Here is a 10528-nt window from a genome sequence, read left to right as displayed (position 1 = left end):
GCTTTAGCGGTGCTACACTATCAATGGTGTCGCGCAGGGCGTCGTTAAAGTTGTTAGTGAGGTTATCAATAGAGCCCACATAATTTGGGAATGGTGCCATTACCGAAGGCAGTAGGTCAGTAAGAGTCGTCGTTGTGGCAGCATTAATGTTGCGGCTGCTATAGTAGTTATTATTATTATTATTATTAGTTTGTTGACAATGAGTCAGAACTTCGAATTTTATAAGGTAATGATCGGACATTACTTTAGTGTACGGGAGTATCGTAACTTTAGAGGTGGTGACACCCCTGACAAGCACTAGATCTATCGTATTACCGTTGCGATGCGTGGGTTCATTTATTATTTGTGTAAGACCACAGCTATCAATTATAGTCTGGAGCGCCACGCATGGAGGGTCCGATGGGGTTTTCATATGGATATTAAAGTCCCCCATTATGATTATATTGTCGGCGTGCGTCACTAGATCAGCAACAAACTCTGAGAATTCACTGATGAAGTCCGAATAGGGCCCAGGGGGGCGGTAGATAACAGCCAGGTGGAGAGGCAGCGGTGTGACAAACCTCAAAGTGAGCACCTCAAACGAGTTATATTTATTATTTAGGTTAGGTGTAAAATTATAGTTTTCATTGTATATTAGTGCGACACCCCCTCCCCTTTTAAGAGGTCGGGCAACATGTGCATTGGTATAGTTAGGAGGAGATGCCTCATTTAGCGCAAAAAACTCGTCTGGTTTGAGCCAGGTCTCGGCGAGACCAACGACGTCAAGTTTGTTGTCTCTAATGACTTCATTAACTAATAACGTTTTGGAAGATAATGATCTTATGTTTAAAAAGCCCATATTATAGGTAGTGGGCTGTTTTGAGGATTGTTTGTTGAAATTATCCGAAGTAGCAATATTAATAATGTTGCGTTTATTATGCGTAGTGCACTTTAAATAGTTTCGACCATATCTAGGAATTTATACGACGGGAATTTTCAGATTGTTTGCTTGATGTTGCGATAAACTGAACGCATCATAGTTAGCCACCTCAGTACAATGTATGTCTGCCTCTGACACCGTCACAAAAGAAAAAACATTATGTGAGTTGTGTTTTATTCTAAGAGAATTGCTATGTGTGCAGGGATTATCCAGCCTGGCGCCGGCTAGTTCTAGTTTAAATTGCTTCTTACCCGGAGACTCCACGCTTCTTTGGTTAGCTTTTCCCTTTGTTGTTAGCCCCGCTCGGCATCCCCGCTTCTGCTTCCGCTCACACCGCTAACGTCGTCTCCATTGGCGGTCACCGCTAGCACTTGACTCCGCTGCTACAAAGGCCGCTCGATGTAGCCCGCGAAGTATTCCCATGCTAGCGAGGAGGTCCACCGTACATGCATCTTTCAGTCTATAACGACCCGATCCATCCACATCCAGAATTGTCTGTCGGTCGTATGTGATCACAGTGTTCACGCTTTGAGCCAGCCATGAAATTGACAGAAATGACGGGTGTTTTTTGCCAAATCGCTCTACACTCCCAAGAGCGTTAGCAAGCCGCTGCATAGCAATGCGCCGCCATCTTGTCTTGCAGATAGAAACAAAAGAAATAAACCCCTGACTGGAAGGATAGACAGAAAATCAACAATACTATTAAACCATGGACCTGTAAATACACGGTTAATGCTTTCCAGCTTGGCGAAGCTCAACAATGCTGTTGCTAACGACGCCATTGACACTAACTTAGCAACGGAACCTCACTGAGCTATGCTAAAAACATTAGCGCTCCACCTACGCCAGCCAGCCCTCATCTGCTCATCAACACCCGTGCTCACCTGCGTTCCAGCGATTGACGGAAGGACGAAGGACTTCACCCCATCATCCGTGCGGTCGGCGGCTACCGTCGGATAGCGCGTCTGCTATCCAACTCAAAGTCCTCCTGGTTGTGTTGCTACAGCCAGCCGCTAATACACCGATCCCACCTACAACTTTCTTCTTTGCAGTCTTCATTGTTCATTAAACAAATTGCAAAAGATTCACCAACACAGATGTCCAGAATACTGTGGAATTTTGAGATGAAAACAAAGCTTTTTTGTATTGGATTCAATGGTGTCCGAATACTTCCGTTTAACTGTTGACGTCACGCGCATACGTCACCATACATAGACGTTTTGAACCGGAAGTTTAGCGGGAAATTTAAAATTGCACTTTATAAGTTAACCCGGCCGTATTGGCATGTGTTGCAATGTTAAGATTTCATCATTGATATATAAACTATCAGACTGCGTGGTCGGTAGTAGTGGGTTTCAGTAGGCCTTTAATAATACTAACACAGACACTCGTAATCCTTTTAGCATATCACCTAATGCTAACGATGCTAGATTGATTACATTACGATAGCACGTACAAATATGCATGAAAACACTCCTACAGACATCACACTTGGGACGCTTTAGTAAGTAAAAATTGTTTTAGTTATATTGTAAAACTTACAAACGTTGAATGGAGTGATAAATGAAGAATCCATACGAGTAGCAATGCTATGGATGGCTGGAAGACGGAACGGCACTTGTACTTATTTTGTACTACTTTAAACAAAAGGAAATACTATGAACATTCAAGCCGCAGCGCCTGCAGTGAGTGAACTCGTCCAGAAGTTGCTAAACTATTTGCAATATGGCCGTTAACGAAGAAGAATCCACAAATTAGCCACACCGTTTTGTAAGCCGCAGGATTCAAAGCGCAGGAAAAAGTAGCAACTGATAGTCTGGAATTTACAGTGTATTGTTTTGGCTTGAAACATGACTCTGTTTCATCAATCAAAGGAGGCCTGGCAGTCATATGACCGCAGCTTAAACACTTTTTAAAAGTGACTTTTTTACAGCGCTGAAGAAAACGACAGCGATTGTTCTTTTTTTTAATATGGCGGCGCTGTTGTGACTGCTGGTTGCACAAGCTCTTAAGTGTCCTCCTTTTGTGTTCTGGATGTTTCCTTCTTGTAGATGTGGAGGCTTCAGTCTCCTTGGACCGGATGTTGGCCGGGAGCTAGTGGGCAGCCTAGGACAGAGTCATTTCTCTTGGTGCCTTTGTTGAAATGGTGTTTTTGTCTATGCACGGTGCAAATATGTACGCAATGTGGAGTGTTCATTGCTCCTTTTTTGTTTTTTTACTCTTGTAGCTGTATGTAAAAGTTGCATCATCTCTGCGCTCTTTAAGGTCTTTTATGTCCTTTCTTGTTTCCCTCTTGCCACGTGGGATAAATGTTCATATTTCTGTTGGAAATGTTCACTCCACTTCCGACGAGAGAAAAGAGGTAGAGGTAAGTTGCAGATGTGTTTTATGTTTTGGTAGCACACACGCTAACAACATTAGCTCTGTTTGTCTCTCACACGCACACACATTGCAACTAGGCTTGTAGTGCCAATACAATGAAAATAACTTGTCAGTAAATCATAAGTTACTTTCACTGAGTTACTCAAGTAATTATGTGGACGATTACTTTTGACTTATACTTGAGTCATATTACTCTACGGCAGGGGTGTGCAATTTTTTTTCCACTGAGGGGAAAAATCAAAGCATGCGGGAGCCATTTTGACATTTGTCATAGTCAAAACGCGTACAACATGAAGATTTTTTTAAAACTTTAGAGTCTATCAGAAAGGTCTCAGTCATTAAAATGTTTAAAATAATTTATATATTTTTTAAATGTTTTTATATATCTCTACATCAACTTCAGATCGCTGTTGATATAAATGTATTTTATTTTTTATATGTTTTTGTCAAAACCCTTTTTTTATGGCAAAAACACCAAATATGCAATCTTTTCCCCACAAAGTGGAATATTTGATGTGAAGTATTTATTGGAGCCTTGAATAGGTTAATAATTCATAAAAACATTGATTTTAATTCATCATTATTTGAATCATTTTTATAATAAAAATCCCAACAAACTTCTTGAGGACCTAAAAGGGCCCCACTCATAAAAGTGTTAAATACATTTGTATGACATTATTATTATTATCATTTTTATTATTATTATTATTATTGTTATTGTTGTTGTTGGTAGTAGTAGTAGTAGTATTGTTGTTATTGTTGTAGTTATTATTATTATTATTGTTATAATTATTATTGTTGTTATTGTTGTTATTATTGGTAGTACTAGTATTGTTGTTAATGTTATTTTATTTGTTATTGTTATAATTGTTGTTATTATTATTACTATTATTAGTATTATTATTAGTAGCAGTAGTAGTAGTAGTAGTATTGTTGTTATTGTTATTATTATTATTATTATTAATAGTAGTAGTAGCAGTAGTAGTAGTAGTAGTATTGTTGTTATTGTTATTATTATTATTATTATTAATAGTAGTAGTAGTAGTATTACTAGTTAGTAATTATCATTATAGTTATTAATAGTTCCTAGTTATTATTACTATTATCAGAAGTAGTTTTTTTTGTTTGTTTGTTTTTTGTTTTGAGTGACAGCAGGGTTAGGGGATGAAGAGGGTTTGAATTTGTTGTTAATGTGAATGTGAAATCCATAAAAAGAACTATGAAAGAAGTAGTATTGTTGTTGTTGTTGTTGTTGTTGTTGTTGTTGTTGTTGTTGTTGTTGTTGTTGTTGTTGTTATTAGTAGTAGTAGTGTTGTTATTGTTATTATTATTAGTAGTAGTATTATCATTATTATTATATCATTATTATTATTACTAGTTATTAATTATGATTATAGTTATTACTAGTTCCTAGTTATTATTACTATTATTAGAAGTAGTATTGTTGTTGTTATTATTATTATTATTGTTGTTGTTAATATTATAATTGTTGTTATTATTATTAGTACTATTGTTGTTATTGTTATTATTGTTATTGTTATTGATAATATTATTACTATTATTCTAATTGGTGTTATTGTTATTATTATTATTATTATTATTACTAAGACTGGTGACGTTGGCTGGTCATTGAATGACGCTGGCGTGAACCTCACCTGCCCTCTAGTGGCCAGATGCTGTTACTGCACTCCAATATTAAGACGAAAGCGAGAAGATTCCAAATTAAATTTGTGTTTCGTTATGACGTCATACACGTTATAACTATACCGCAGTTGATTCACTAATGAATCGATACGTGGATTCTTAAAATGTTAAATGTTGTATCTTAGTATATTGTACCGAAGTATCATATGTAATAATCTATCGCCTTGTTGTTATTTGCTTTGACAAAATACTGTAGTTGACAAAAAGTGATGAGATTTTCTAGAAAATAAACACGCGTCGCTAGAGAGCCGGCTGGTAAATGAGGCATTCAATTACATAATTTTAGCTCGACGTTTAAAGCTTTAACGCTCAAATAAACATTGATTGATTGATTGATTGAATAATGGCGACGATAATGATAAATCATCATTGCTGACTAACATCCAAATAACGAGAGTAATACAATCAACCAATCAAAGAACAGCAATGTTTAAAAGGAGACGACCATACTGTAAGTACTGTACATTACAGCCCAGAGACGTCCTGCTTTCACCGAGTAAATTATTTCAACGGATAGGCTCCAGCACCCCCGCGACCCCGAACGGGACAAGCGGTAGACAATGGATGGATGGATGGATGGATACTGAACCTAATTTGTTTCTTTTTCTAACGTTATTCCTCAGTATGGTGACAAAAATCAATCACTATCGATCATTCATAACACAGTTTGACACATTAGCACTCCTTTTTACGACAGGACCTGAACGTGTCACACATCCAGCGCGAACCTCCTCCCACCCCTCACCCCATCAGGAAAAAAAAAGTTTACTTTTGGGAGTAAAACTACCTGCCAGCGGTTGTATTTTAACTTTAAATCTGCTATCGGACCCCCGGAGCGTGTCGGAAAGACTCGGTTATTGTTCACCCCGAAGCATCAGCTGGAATGTGGGGAAAGTGAGAGGATGGAGCGAAGATTGCATGGAGGCAGTTAGCTTCGGATGCTAGCTCGCTAGCCTGCGAGGTAAGAGCCAAACTTTTGCGTTGCAGAGATTGTTTCTGCAGCATTCCCACTTTATGCATGCTGCATTCTTCTTTTTGACTTTTGGTTTGGAAACACAAGAACGCCCCCAAGTTGATGTCCTATTTAAAATCCTACAGTTTTTTTTTTTAATGCTCTTAAAGCTGAGGCCCAACGTCTGTGCAGGTTGCAACTAACACAAACAACTCTTTATTTTGAGCACTAATATCACCGTGGAGCAATGTGCAAGCTACTTGAGATGTTTTTGTGGATAAATGAGCACATCAGCTCAACGTGGCTACCATCTGTACTGCACTGGTGTCAAACTCAAGGCCCGGGGGCCAAACCTGGCCCACCACGTTATTTTATGTGGCCCGAAAAAGCCTGGAAATAATATGTGTTAATAAAATGTTTTCTTACTAAATATATTTTTTCTTTCCCTTTTGACATTAAAAACCACATACTGCATATCTTTTAAAATTCAATATGATAAAAATATAATATTATCATGTATTCCATGAATTGATTAACGTGGACCCCGACTTAAACAAGTTGAAAAACGTATTGTTACCATTTAGTGGTCAATTGTACGGATTATGTACTGTACTGTGCAATCTACTAATAAAAGTTTCAATCAATCAATCAAAATCCCAAAATATTTTTCGCGAAAATAAAGATAAATACTGTACTTAAATATCTGCTTGACTTGTGATTTCAAAACAAATTATCGATCAAATTGTACGCTAAAATTGACAATAGATTTTACAGTTTAGGTTTTTTACCGTTAAATCAACTTTGGTACTGTTTTTTTCCCATATACAGTAAGACACTAAAACAATAAAAAACTAAACAAAAAAGACATTAAAACAAGATTTTATGGTAAAAAAAGCAAAACAACTGGCAGCTCTGTTGCTTGAATTTTACCGCTAAAAACAATGGTGTTGTTTCTCCATTCCATTCCATTTATTCAATTTTCATAAAAGTGTAAAAAATAAGTCATATATTTTATAATTTTTTTGCTTCAAGGACTTAAGTCTCCAGATCAACTTCAGATCTATCTGTCAATTTTGCATATCTGTTTTTACAGTATGCACTTTTTTCATAGAAAACATTTATTTATGCGGCAAACACACAAAATATGCAATAATTTCCCCCAAAACATATTTAAAGTGGAATATTTTGTAATGGCCATAGGGGTCCATCGAGGCGTATATATATAATAAATTGCCAGTCACAATTAACTTGTGCTCAGCTGGGAAAATAAATATATATATATATATATATATATACTTATTATGTCATCCATTTACTTATTATGAACTGTTACAGGCATATTCTATAAATCATGCTAATATTAAAAATGTAACTTAATATGTGGGGATATAAAAGGCATCCAGTGCTATCAGACCTGGCGGAAGCGGAAATTGACGTCACAAACCACCTAGGAGCACCTGTCAGACCCAGTGTTTTTGCTACGGAGCCACTTCAGGGAAGAATCCTAATTTTTTACCTTTTTTGTGGACTTTCCATTGGCCTGTGGAGAACCGGGACAACAGAGACTCTTTCCAGGAGGACTTTGAGTTGGATGCGCAGACGCAGTACCGTGAGTACGCAGCTGCGGCTTCCAAACATGTTATCCATTGCCCGTACGTGCATGCCGCTATGTGCATGTCACGTACGTAACTTTGGGGACTTTGGGGAAATATACGTGTTAAATGAACTTTGGGGAGGTGAACGGTACTTTGGGCTGTGGGATTGAGTGTGTTGTGCAGGTGTTTGATTTATATTGGCGGGTTATATTGACGGGAGGGGGGAGGTGTTTGTTATGCGGGATTAATTTGTGACATATTAAATATAAGCCTGGTTGTGTTGTGGCTAATAGTTATACATGTCTTGTGTTTATTTACTGTATTAATCATTCCCAGCTGAATATCAGGTACCACCCGTGACTCCTTAATTTGCGTAGTGGCAGAGACACCCGGAGAACTTGGGTGCGTTTGTTACAATTTAATGTGAAGTAATTGGAGCCTTGAATATGTCAATAATTCCTTACATTGATTATTCTTCTTTTTTTTTTAATGACTGTTTTAAAGAAAAAAAACACCTGCATGGCAGATTTGTGTTATTAGAGTCAACATTGCAACTTTTTGTCTTTAGATTTCACCTGTTTTGCATATCTCTTTTAAATAATTTTAAAATTCAATATTATCAAAATTACGTGTTCCAAAAATTATTTTTTGTTAAAATAAAGATAAATATCTGCTTATGATTTCAAAACAAATGATCAATCAAATTGTAGACTGTAATTGACAATAGATTTTACGGTTAAATTCCTCCAACTGAGTTTATTTTACCGTAAAATCAACTTTGGTACAGTTTTTTCCATATACTGTAAGACCCTAAACATTAAAAAAACAAACAAAAAAACTTTAAAACAACAAGATTTTACGTTAAAACAAAACAAAACTGGCAGCTCTGTTGCTTGAATTTTACCGCTAAAAACAGTGGTATTGTTTTTCCATTTATTCCATTTTCATAAAAGTGTTAAAAATAAGTCATACATTTTATTTATTTATTTATTTATTTATTTATTTTGCTTCAAATACTTAAGTCTCCAGATCAACTTCAGATCTATCTGTCAATTTTTTAATGTTAGTTTTTACAGTAAATTTTTTCCTCATAGAAAACATTTTTTTATATGGCAAACACACAAAATATACAATCATTTCCCCCAACACATATTTAAAGTGGAATATTTATTGTGAAGTAATTGGAGCCTTGAATATGTCAATAATAACACATAACATTGATTTTGATTAATTTTTGGGGGGGAGCAATGACAGTTTTAAAGAAAAAAACTGCCTGCATGGCATGTTTGTGTTATTAGTCAAAATTGCAACTTTTTGTCTTTAGATTTCACCTGTTTTGCATATATTTTATAAAATTACTTTAAAATTCTATATTATAAAAATATTTTATTATCATGTATTCCAAAAATATAATTTTTTTAAATAAAGATAAATACTGTACTTAAATATCTGCTTGACTTATGATTTCAAAACAAATTATCGATCAAATTGTAGACTGTAAAATTGACAATAGATTTTACGGTTAAATTTCGCCGACTTGAGTTTTTTACCATAAAATCAACTTTGGCGCTCTTTATTTTTCCATATACAGTAAGACACTAAAACACCCAAAAAACAACAACATTAACACAAGAAGATTTTATCGTAAAAAACAAACTGGCAGCTCTGTTGCTTGAATTTTACCGCTAAAAACAATGGTATTGTTTCTCAATTCCATTCCATTTATACAGTTTTTTTATATGCTGTAAAAAAACAACACTGATTTTATTGTAAAATTCTGGTGACTGAGCTGCCAGTTTTTAAAGTAATTTTTTAATTTTTTCCAGCTTATGTAAAAAAATATATTGTTAATGTGTTATATATATGCATGTATGTTCATATATTACTCATTGTTAAAATCGACCCTCTGAGGGCAACCATAACTGCGATGTGGCCCTCAATGAAAAGGAGTTTGACACCCCTGGTCTAATGTGTACTTCATTTAATTGACTTTATACACTTTCTTTCCATCCCTGGCTGGCATGTGAAGGTTTCAATTCTCACTTATTTTTATTATAGCAATATTGCATGAACAATTTGCAGTTATGAGGGGAAAAGAAGCAATGTTTTAAAGTTGCACCATAAAAGTAAACAAATGCAGATAAGTAGAGTTTTCAACATCCTCTTTCTGTGGAAAACAACACTGTTGTAACAGAAATGATATTTCAGAGGAACTATTAGATGTGTGACAGTTAACCAGATCATCTTAAATTTTAGACGCACACATCTAATCAGTATTTTTTAGTATTGTGCTTTGAAATATTCCCCAGTCCACATTCCAATGTGTTGACCTGAGGGTGAAAGGTCAGAGGTTGACTGGCCAGGACTGTCTCATCTTAGAAAAATGCATAAGTTGCCGAGTCAGCACACGAAGCCAATCAAGCAGCATTGTTGTACATTTGAAAAGGTGACTCCAGTGCAATAGCATCAAAAAGTTATCACTTCCATATAAAGTGAAATTACTTGTGAATCGTTTTTTTAATTGAAGAAAATTGTTTTATACTTGTAAATAGTTTTTTTAATTGAAGAAAATGGTTTTATACTTGTAAATTGTTTTTTTAATTGAATAAAATAAAAAAATTTTATTGAAGAAAATTAGTATTTTTTTACATTGGAACAGTTTTTTTAATTGAAAAAAGTAGCTTTTTGAAAATTTGCAAATACTTTTTTAAATTGAAGAAACATTTTTTCCCTTGCAAATCGTTTTTTTATTGAAAAAAATTGTTTTATACTCGCAAATTGTTTTTTAACTGAAACAATTTTTGAAAAAATTTACATTGGAATATTTTTTTTTAAATTGAAAAAATGTTTTTTTTACTTGCAAATATTGTTTTTAATTGAAGCAAATTGTTTTTTACTTGCAAATTGTTTTTTTTATAAAAAAAAATTTTTTTTTCATTCGAGTAGTTTTTTTTAATTTAAAAAAATTGTTTTATA

At 34.9% G+C, this 10528-nt stretch overlaps 1 protein-coding gene across 6 annotated transcripts in view; it reads left to right on the top strand.

Moving 5' to 3' along the window:
* Positions 1 to 3266: 3266 nt before the first annotated feature.
* Positions 3267 to 10528, top strand: part of LOC133660751 (innate immunity activator protein-like) — a 90538-nt gene continuing 83276 nt past the window's right edge. For 4 of the 6 annotated variants that reach the window (XM_062064375.1, XM_062064367.1, XM_062064334.1 and 1 more), the window contains exon 1: positions 5718 to 5966. The gene's annotated coding sequence lies outside the window, so the exon portion shown is untranslated. Of the gene's footprint in view, positions 3288 to 5717; positions 5967 to 7505; positions 7567 to 10528 lie in introns of those variants that run through there. The other 2 variants (XM_062064356.1, XM_062064364.1) reach the window with 2 other exon arrangements.

This window comes from Entelurus aequoreus, linkage group LG01 (assembly GCF_033978785.1).
Source record: "Entelurus aequoreus isolate RoL-2023_Sb linkage group LG01, RoL_Eaeq_v1.1, whole genome shotgun sequence".
Classification (NCBI taxonomy): domain Eukaryota; kingdom Metazoa; phylum Chordata; class Actinopteri; order Syngnathiformes; family Syngnathidae; genus Entelurus; species Entelurus aequoreus.
This window is presented reverse-complemented; position numbering and strand designations above follow the sequence as displayed.